The sequence below is a fragment of the Arachis ipaensis genome, chromosome B2, assembly GCF_059453495.1.
Source record: "Arachis ipaensis isolate K30076 ecotype BB chromosome B2, ASM5945349v1, whole genome shotgun sequence".
NCBI classification, from domain to species: Eukaryota; Viridiplantae; Streptophyta; class Magnoliopsida; order Fabales; family Fabaceae; genus Arachis; species Arachis ipaensis.
The window spans coordinates 86,573,376-86,581,825 of NC_142437.1; the positions used below are offsets into that span (position 1 = coordinate 86,573,376).

At 42.3% G+C, this 8,450-nt stretch overlaps 1 non-coding gene across 1 annotated transcript; it reads right to left on the minus strand.

Annotated features, from left to right (window-relative positions):
- Positions 1-449: 449 nt before the first annotated feature.
- On the minus strand, positions 450-557 carry LOC148574711 (small nucleolar RNA R71). Its single transcript, XR_015905714.1, has one exon. It is a non-coding gene; the product is annotated as a small nucleolar RNA R71 (small nucleolar RNA).
- Between the last annotated feature and the right edge of the window lie 7,893 nt (positions 558-8,450).

Below are 8,450 nucleotides of genomic sequence, written 5' to 3' on the forward strand. Positions count from 1 at the left end.
AAATACAACAATCCAGAGATAACCTTTCAGAAATTTTCAAACAGGAAGAGGAGATGGCAGCCGAAAATAATAATAATGTAAGGAAGATGCTTGGTGACTTCACTGCACCTAATTCCAATTTACATGGAAGAAGCATCTCCATTCCTGCCATTGGAGCAAACAACTTTGAGCTGAAACCTCAATTAGTTTCTCTGATGCAGCAGAACTGCAAGTTTCATGGACTTCCATCTGAAGATCCTTTTCAGTTCTTAACTGAATTCTTGCAGATATGTGATACTGTTAAGACTAATGGAGTAGATTCTGAAGTCTACAGGCTCATGCTTTTCCCTTTTGCTGTAAGAGACAGAGCTAGATTATGGTTGGATTCTCAACATAAAGACAGCCTGAACTCTTGGGATAAGCTGGTCACGGCTTTCTTAGCCAAGTACTTTCCTCCTCAAAAGCTGAGCAAGCTTAGAGCTGATGTTCAAACCTTCAGACAGAAAGAAGGTGAATCCCTCTATGAAGCTTGGGAAAGATACAAACAGTTGACCAAAAAGTGTCCTTCTGACATGCTTTCAGAATGGACCATCCTGGATATATTCTATGATGGTTTATCTGAGCTATCAAAGATGTCACTGGACACTTCTGCAGGTGGATCCATTCACCTAAAGAAAATGCCTGCAGAAGCTCAAGAACTCATTGATATGGTTGCTAATAACCAGTTCATGTACACTTCTGAAAGGAATCCTGTGAGTAATGGGACGCCTATGAAGAAGGGAGTTCTTGAGGTTGATACTCTGAATGCCATATTGGCTCAGAATAAAATATTGACTCAGCAAGTCAATATGATTTCTCAGAGTCTGCATGGAATGCAAGCTGCATCCAACAGTACTCAAGAGGCATCTTCTGAAGAAGAAGCTTATGATCCTGAGAACCCTGCAATAGCAGAGGTAAATTACTTAGGTGAACCTTATGGAAACACCTATAACTCAACATGGAGAAATCATCCAAATTTCTCATGGAAGGATCAAAAGCCCCAACAAGGCTTTAATAATGGTGGAAGAAACAGGTTTAGCAATAGCAAACCTTTTCCATCATCAACTCAGCAACAGACAGAGAACTCTGAACAAAATGCTTCTAATTTAGCAAATCTAGTCTCTGATCTATCTAAGGCCACTGTAAGTTTCATGAATGAAACAAGGTCTTCCATTAGAAATTTGGAGGCACAAGTGGGCCAGCTGAGTAAAAGGATCACTGAAATCCCTCCTAGTACTCTCCCAAGCAATACAGAAGAGAATCCAAAAGGAGAGTGCAAGGCCATTGACATAAGCGCCATGGCCGAACCTGTGAGGAGAGGAGAGGACGTGAATCCCAAGAAGGAAGACCTCCTGGGACGTCCAGTGATCAATAAGGAGCTTCCCTCTGAGGAACCAAAGGACTCTGAGGCTCATCTAGAGACCATAGAGATTCCATTGAACCTCCTTATGCCCTTCATGAGCTCTGATGAGTATTCCTCTTCTGAAGAGAATGAGGATGTCATTGAAGAGCAAACTGCCAAGTTTCTTGGTGCAATCATGAAGCTGAATGCCAAATTATTTGGCATTGATACTTGGAAAGTTGAACCTCCCTTGTTCATCAATGAACTAAGTGATCTGGATCAACTGATATTACCTCAGAAGAGACAGGATCCTGGAAAGTTCATAATACCCTGTACCATTGGCACCATGATCTTTAAGGCTCTGTGTGACCTTGGTTCAGGAATAAACCTCATGCGCCTCTCTGTAATAGAGAAACTGGGAATCTATGGGGTGCAAGCTGCTAAAATCTCACTAGAGATGGCAGACAGCTCAAGAAAACATGCTTATGGACAAGTAGAAGATGTATTAGTAAAGGTTGAGGGCCTTTACATACCTACTGATTTCATAGTCCTGGATACTGGAAAGGAAGAGGATGAATCCATCATCCTAGGAAGACCTTTCCTGGCCACAGCAAGAGCTGTGATTGATGTTGACAGAGGTGAAATAGTCCTTCAATGGAATGAGAACTCCCTTGTGTTTAAAACTCAAGGATCTCCCTCTGCAACCATGGAGAGGAAGCAGAAAAAGCTTCTCTCAAAGCAGAGTCAACCAGAGCCCCCACAATCAAACTCTAAGTTTGGTGTTGAACTCCCATATCCAAACTCTAAGTTTGGTGTTGGAGAGTCTCAACAAAGCTCTGCACATCTATGAGGCTCCATGAGAGCCCACTGTCAAGCTATTGACATTAAAGAAGCGCTTGTTGGGAGGCAACCCAATGTTTATCTAACTTTTATTTTCATTGTTTTTCATGTTTTCTTAGGTTCATGATCATGTGGAGTCACAAAATAAATATAAAAATTGAAAACAGAATCAAAAATAGCAGAAGAAAAATCATACCCTGGAGGAGCATCTGTCTGGCGTTCAGCGCCAGAACAGAGCATGATGCTGGCGCTGAACGCCCAAAATGGGCAGCTTCTGGGCGCTGAACGCCAGAACAGGCATGGTTCTGGCGTTCAACGCCAGAAATGGCACACAGAGGGGCGTTGAACGCCCAAAATGGCCACCAACCTGGCGCTGAACGCCCAGAGTTGGGTACAAAGGCATTTTTACATGCCTCATGGGTGCAGGGATGTAAATCCTTGAACACCTCAGGATCTGTGGACCCCACAGGATCCACTCAGGATCTGTGGACCCCACAGGATCCCCACCTACCTCCACTCACTTCTTCTCACCACTTTCTTTCACACAACCCCACAAACACTCTTCCCTAAAGACCCCTCACCAATCACCTCAATCTCCCTTCCCCACTAAACCTTCACCACTCACATCCATCTCCTCTTCCCCATAAACCTACCTCATAAACTCCACCTACCTTCAAAATTCAAAACCAATTTCCCACCCAAACCCACCCATATGGCCGAACCAATACCCTACCTCCCTACCCTATATAAAGCCCTCCATTCTTCTTCAAATTCACACAACACATCCCTCTACACTCCTCTTGGCCGAAACCACAATTCCCTCTCCCTCTCCATATTTCTTCTTCTTCTTCTTCTATTCTTTTGTTTATTGCTTGAGGGCGAGCAATATTCTAAGTTTGGTGTGGTAAAAGCATAGCTTTTTTGTTTTTCCATTACCATTGATGGCACCCAAGACCGGAGAATCCTCTAGAAGAGGGAAAGGGAAGATAAAAGCTTCCACATCCGAGTCATGGGAGATGGAAAGATTCATCTCCAAAGCCCATCAAGACCACTTCTATGATGTTGTGGCCAAGAAGAAGGTGATCCCTGAGGTCCCTTTTAAACTCAAAAGAAATGAGTATCCGGAGATCCGACATGAAATTCAAAGAAGAGGGTGGGAAGTTCTAACAAATCCCATCCAACAAGTCGGCATCCTAATGGTTCAAGAGTTCTATGCCAATGCATGGATCACCAAGAACCATGATCAAAGTAAGAACCCGGATCCAAAGAACTATGTTACAATGGTTCGGGGGAAATACTTAGATTTTAGTCCGGAGAATGTGAGGTTGGCGTTCAACTTGCCATACATGGAAGAGAACGCACGCCCCTACACAAGGAGAGTCAACTTTGATCAAAGGTTGGACCAAGTCCTTATGGACATATGTGCAGAAGGAGCTCAATGGAAGATTGACTCCAAAGGCAAGCCGGTTCAACTAAGAAGATTGGACCTCAAGCCTATAGCTAGAGGATGGTTGGAGTTTATTCAATGCTCAATCATTCCCACTAGCAACCGGTCTGAGGTTACTATAGACCGGGCCATCATGATCCATAGCATCATGATTGGAGAAGAGGTGGAAGTTCATGAGATTATACCTCAAGAACTCTACAAGGTGGCTGACAAGTCCTCCACTATGGCAAGGTTAGCCTTCCCTCACCTCATTTGCCACCTATGCAATTCAGCTGGGATTGACATAGAGGGAGATATCCTCATCAAAGAGGACAAGCCCATCACTAAGAAAAAGATGGAGCAAGCAAGAGAGCCCAGTCATGGAGCTCAAGAGGCGCAAGAAGCTCATTTCCATGAGATCCTTGAGATGCCTCAAATGCACTTTCCTCCACAAAATTATTGGGAGCAAATCAACACCTCCCTAGGAGAATTGAGTTCCAATATGGGACAACTAAGGGTGGAACATCAAGAGCACTCCATCATGCTGCATGAAATAAGAGAAGATCAAAAGGCAATGAGGGAGGAGCAACAAAGACAAGGAAGAGACATAGAAGAGCTCAAGGACATCATTGGTTCCTCAAGAAGGAAACGCCACCATCACTAAGGTGGATTCATTCCTTGTTCTTCTTACTTCTGTTTTTCGTTTTCTATGTGCTTATCTATGTTTGTGTCCCCATTACATGATCATTAGTAGTTAGTAACTTTGTCTTAAAGATATGAATGTCCTATGAATCCATCACCTCTCTTAAAAGAAAAATGTTTTAATTCAAAAGAACAAGAAGTACATGAGTTTCGAATTTATCCTTGAACTTAGCTTAATTATATTGATGTGGTGACAATGCTTCTTGTTTTCTGAATGTATGCTTGAACAGTGCATATGTCTTTTTAAGTTGTTGTTTAAGAATGTTAAATATGTTGGCTCTTGAAAGAATGATGACTAGGAGACATGTTATTTGATAATCTGAAAAATCATAAAAATGATTCTTGAAGCAAGAAAAAGCAGCAAAAAAAACAAAGCTTGCAGAAAAAAAAAAAAGAAGAAAGAGAAAAAAATAGGCGAAAAAAAATAGAAAGAAAAAGAAAAAGCAAGCAGAAAAAGCCAATAACCCTTAAAACCAAAAGGCAAGGGCAAATAAAAAGGATCCCAAGGCTTTGAGCATCAGTGGATAGGAGGGCCTAAAGGAATAAAATCCTGGTCTAAGCGGCTAAACCAAGCTGTCCCTAACCATGTGCTTGTGGCGTGTAGGTGTCAAGTGAAAACTTGAGACTGAGCGGTTAAAGTCAAGGTCCAAAGCAAAAAAAAAGAGTGTGCTTAAGAACCCTGGACACCTCTAATTGGGGACTTTAGCAAAGCTGAGTCACAATCTGAAAAGGTTCACCCAATTATGTGTCTGTGGCATTTATGTATCTGGTGGTAATACTGGAAAACAAAGTGCTTAGGGCCACGGCCAAGACTCATAAAGAAGCTGTGTTCAAGAATCATCATACTGAACTAGGAGAGTCAATAACACTATTCGAAATCTGAAGTTCCTATAGATGCCAATCATTCTGAACCTCAATGGATAAAGTGAGATGCCAAAACTATTCAAGAAGCAAAAAGCTATAAGTCCCGCTCATATGATTGAAGCTCTGTTTCATTGATAGTTTGGAATTTGTAGTATATTCTCTTCTTTTTATCCTATTTGATTTTCAGTTGCTTGGGGACAAGCAACAATTTAAGTTTGGTGTTGTGATGAGCGGATAATTTATACGCTTTTTGGCATTGTTTTTAGTATGTTTTTAGTAGAATCTAGTTACTTTTAGGGATGTTTTCATTAGTTTTTATGTTAAATTTACATTTATGGACTTTACTATGAGTTTGTGTGTTTTTCTGTGATTTCAGGTATTTTCTGGCTGAAATTGAGGGACTTGAGCAGAAATCAGATTCAGAGGTTGAAAAAGGACTGCTGATGCTGTTGGATTCTGACCTCCCTGCACTCAAAGTGGAATTTCTGGAGCTACAGAACTTGAAATGGCGCGCTTCCAATTGCGTTGGAAAATAGACATCCAGGGCTTTCCAGCAATATATAATAGTCCATACTTTGGCCAAGAATTGACTACGTAAACTGGCGTTCAACGCCAGCCTTCTGCCCAAATCTGGCGTCCAGCGCCAGAAAAGGATCCAAAACCAGAGTTGAACGCCCAAACTGGCACAGAAACTGGCGTTCAACTCCACAAATGGCCTCTGCACGTGCAACACTTAAGCTCAGCCCAAACACACACCAAGTGGGCCCCGGAAGTGGATTTATGCATCAATTACTTACTCATGTAAACCCTAGTGACTAGTTTATTATAAATAGGACCTCTTACTATTGTATTAGGAATCTTTGGTCTCAGTTTTAATCCATTGTTCATCTTAGGAGACTATTGATCACGTTAAGGGGGCTGGCCATCTCGGCCATGCCTGGACCTTTCACTTATGTATTTTCGACGGTAGAGTTTCTACACTCCATAGATTAAGGTGTGGAGCTCTGTTGTTCCTCAAAGATTAATGCAAAGTACTACTGTTTTCTATTCAATTCTTCTTATTTCTCTTCTAAGATATCCATTCGCACCCAAGAACGTGATGAAGGTGATGATTATGTGTGACGCTCATCATCCTTCTCCCTTATGAACGCGTGCCTGACAAACACTTCTGTTCTACATGAATTAAGCTAGAATGAGTATCTCTTAGATCTCCTAACCAGAATCTTCGTGGCGTAAGCTAGAATGATGGCGGCATTCAAGAGAATCCGGAAGGTCTAAACCTTGTCTGTGGTATTCTGAGTAGGATTCAATGATTGAATGACTATGACGAGCTTCAAACTCGCGAGTGCTGGGCGTTAGTGACAGACGCAAAAGGAGGGTGAATCCTATTCCAGCATGATCGGGAACCGACAGATGAATAGCCGTGCCATGACAGGGTGCGTGAGCATATTATTCACTGAGAGGAGGGGATGTAGCCACTGACAACGGTGATGCCCTTGCATAAAGCCAGCCATGGAAAGGAGTAAGACTGATTGGATGAAGATAGCAGGAAAGCAGAGGTTCAGAGGAACGAAAAGTATCTCCATTCGCTTATCTGAAATTCCTACCAATGATTTACATAAGTATCTCTATCCCTATTTTATTATATTAAATTCGAAAACTCCATGATTATTTTATATCCGCCTGACTGAGATTTACAAGGTGACCATAGCTTGCTTCATACCAACAATCTCCGTGGGATTCGACCCTTACTCACGTAAGGTATTACTTGGACGACCTAGTGCACTTGCTGGTTAGTTGTATCGAAGTTGTGACAATTATGAATTAAGATCAAAGCACCAAGCTTTGGAGCCATTACCAGGGATTGTTCGAGCCTGGACATCACAATTTCGTGCACCAAGGTGATTGAAAAATTACCACCACCTGCCAATGTTAAGGCAATCAGAAGCTTTCTGGGGCATGCAGGATTCTACAGGAGGTTTATAAAAGATTTTTCAAAAATTGCAAAACCCCTGGGCAATCTACTAGCTGCTGACACGCCATGTGTGTTTGACACAGAGTGTCTGCAAGCGTTTGAGACCCTGAAAGCTAAGCTGGTCACAGCACCAGTCATTTCTGCACCAAACTGGACATTACCATTCGAACTAATATATGATGCCAATGACCACGCCATTGGTGCAGTACTGGGGCAGAGGCATGACAAGCTTCTGCATGTCATTTATTATGCTAGCCGTGTTTTAAATGATGCCCAGAAAAATTACACAACCACAGAAAAGGAATTACTTGCAGTGGTTTATGCCATTGACAAGTTTAGATCTTACTTAGTGGGATCAAAGGTGATTGTGTACACTGACCATGCTGCTCTTAAATATCTACTCACAAAACAGGATTCAAAACCCAGGCTCATAAGATGGGTGTTACTTCTGCAAGAGTTTGATATAGAAATAAGAGACAGAAAAGGGACAGAGAACCAAGTGGCTGATTATCTGTCCCGGATAGAACCAGTAGAAGGGGAGTTTCCCCCTCTATTGAGATCTTTGAGACCTTTCCGTATGAGCATTTGTTTGCCATTCAGGAAACAACATGGTTTGCAGACATTGCAAACTATAAAGCTGCAAGGTTCATACCCAAGGAGTACAGCAGGCAACAAAAGAAAAAATTAATCACTGATGCAAAGTACTACTTGTGGGATGAACCCTATCTCTTTAAGAGATGTGCAGACGGAATAATCCGTAAGTGTGTGCCTAGAGAAAAAGCTCAGAGGATCTTATGGCATTGCCATGGATCACAATATGGAGGCCATTTCGGAGGTGAGCGAACAGCCACCAAGGTCCTCCAATGTAGCTTCTACTGGCCTACCCTCTATAGAGATTCCCGAGAGTTTGTACGTAACTATGACAGTTGCCAAAGAGCTGGTAATCTGCCCCATGGTTACGCCATGCCTCAACAAGGGATCCTGGAGATTGAGTTGTTTGACGTATAGGGAATTGACTTCATGGGCCCTTTCCCACCATCATACTCAAAACACTTTCATTCTGGTGGCAGTTGACTATGTATCCAAATGGATAGAGGCCATTGCCACACCCACTAATGATACTAAGATAGTGCTGAAGTTCCTCTAGAAACATATCTTCAGCAGGTTTGGTGTCCCTAGAGTACTAATCAGTGATGAGGGCACTCACTTCTGCAACAAACAGCTTTACTCTGCCATGGTCCGATATGGGATTAGCCACAAGGTGGCAACTCCATATCATCCAT